The following is a 1347-nucleotide window of genomic DNA, read 5'->3' as shown; positions in this document are numbered from 1 at the left end:
GAAACGACATGAAGCCGCTAGTAGCCCGAACCGTAGAAAAGTGAGAATAGTGCAGAAAGTGGATAATCTGTCGGTGTCCGGCTTGATTTGTTTTAAATGTCCTGTTTGTTCTGAAAACACACTCCACACTCTTGTTTGCTAAAAACGCAGTCATAAGTGACGACCAACCAGTAGTCTGCAGGTTTCCACGTCACCTTTTGGGCTCGCCTCGGCTCGCTTGGAACCTCGACTGAGGTAGTACTAAAAAAAGTACCTGGTAGCAGGTCCCAGGGACTTTTTTTCGTAATGGAAAACCAAAAAAAGCGAGTAGACTCGAGGCGAGTCGAGTAGATACCACGCAGTGGAAAACCGCCATAAGAGTGGCTGCAGATACCGGTTCCAAAATGGACTGAATATCAGCCACCTTCTCTAGTACTCTAGATGACATTAAAGGAACACGCCAATTTATTAGGACTTTAGCTTATTCATCGTATCCCCCAGAGTTAGACAAGTCGATACATACCCTTCTCTTCTCCGGGCCTGCTGTAACTCTGTCTGATGCCCCTAGCATTAGCCTAGCCTAGCCTAGATACCAACTACCTACTGCTCCCAATAAGTGACAAAATAAGGCCAACATGTTCCTATTTACATGTTGTGATTTGTATAGTCACAGGGTGTACAAATAACAAAGTCACATGAGCCACAGCCATATTCTAACCACATACTAACTGGGAACTATATTCTCAGAAAGGCAAAGTACTGCAACTTCTGCTACGTGGGCGGAGTGCTTTGCTTGCAGCACCTGAAAAGCCCGGTCATGGAACAGCGCTCGGGCTGTGTCGCCTTTTTGAGAATATAGGTACCCAGTTACCTGCAGGATCTTTGCTAGGCTTAGCTAATGCTGGGGGTGTCAGACAAAGTTACAGCACGCACGGAGATGAAAAGGGTATGTATGGACTTATCTAACTCTGGGGGATACGGTGAATAAGCTTAAGTCCCAAAGTGTTGGCGTGCTCCTTTAAGCTTCATGCCAGGAATGATAGGGACATTGACTCAATGACCCACATCACAAGGCTCTACAGAAATGACATTGGAAGGTCATTTAGTTTTTCTGGTTTCATCAGCCTTCATCACTTATGCAGACCAAATCTTTCTGGGGAAAGACCATGTGTAATTCCTCTGTGTATCTAGAGTGTACATGTATAAGTGAAGCCATGCTTATTCATCTGATCCAAAGAACAGGATGTTTCAGGCCTGTTGAGTCGAGAGGAAGAGGTCCAAGTGAGTGTGTCTGTGTGCAAGTGTGCAGAGAGAAAAAGAGAGAGAGAGAGAGAGAGAGAGAGAGAGAGAGAGAGAGAGAGAGAGAGA

General features: G+C 45.5%; 1 protein-coding gene across 2 annotated transcripts in view; it reads right to left on the bottom strand.

Annotated features, from left to right (window-relative positions):
- pde8a (phosphodiesterase 8A) overlaps positions 1 to 1347 on the bottom strand; it is a 47784-nt gene that overhangs the window by 10530 nt on the left and 35907 nt on the right. The window lies entirely within an intron of this gene.

The sequence above is a fragment of the Etheostoma cragini genome, chromosome 1, assembly GCF_013103735.1.
Source record: "Etheostoma cragini isolate CJK2018 chromosome 1, CSU_Ecrag_1.0, whole genome shotgun sequence".
Lineage (NCBI taxonomy): Eukaryota > Metazoa > Chordata > Actinopteri > Perciformes > Percidae > Etheostoma > Etheostoma cragini.
The sequence above is the reverse complement of the archived record's forward strand: the minus strand, read 5'-3'. Positions and strand labels throughout refer to the sequence as shown.